This window comes from Arachis stenosperma, chromosome 1 (genome assembly GCF_014773155.1).
Source record: "Arachis stenosperma cultivar V10309 chromosome 1, arast.V10309.gnm1.PFL2, whole genome shotgun sequence".
Lineage (NCBI taxonomy): Eukaryota > Viridiplantae > Streptophyta > Magnoliopsida > Fabales > Fabaceae > Arachis > Arachis stenosperma.
The window spans coordinates 6,863,021-6,863,592 of record NC_080377.1 but is presented as its reverse complement, the minus strand read 5'-3'; positions in this window follow the sequence as shown (position 1 = coordinate 6,863,592).

Genomic DNA, 572 nt, shown 5'->3' with positions numbered 1-572 from the left:
CAGCTGCTCCAGCCTATATGCACCTCGACCTAGTACCTCAGATATTCGGTACGGACCATCCCAGGTTGCGGCGAGCTTTTCGTGGGAGGGGGGTCGCGAGTTTGCTCAGTTTTCCTAAGCACTAAGTCTCCGTGCTTGAATGATCTTGGAATTACTTGCCGAGAATATCGTCAGCCAACTTGCTGCTGTAAGGCCCTGTGCCGAATAGCCGCTGTCTCTCGAACTTCTTCAATTAAGTTAAGCTCTGCTTGTCGAGCTTGTTCATGATTCTCAGCTACCGTCCGCAAGGAGCCTTGGGATACCTCCATGGGGATCATTGCTTCGGATCCATAAACCAACCGGAATGGGGTCTCCTTGGTTGTTGAGTGGGCTGTGGTATTATACGCCCATAGTACTTCTAGAATGAGTTCGGCCCATAGCCCCTTCGCATTGTCAAGATTTTTCCTTAATGCTTACATGATGACCTTATTTGCGGCCTCTGCCAGACCATTGGACTGCGGATGCTCCACAGAAAAAAAGTGTTATTTTATCTTTAAATTCTGCAAAAATTTCTTGAAACTGTGGTCAGTGAA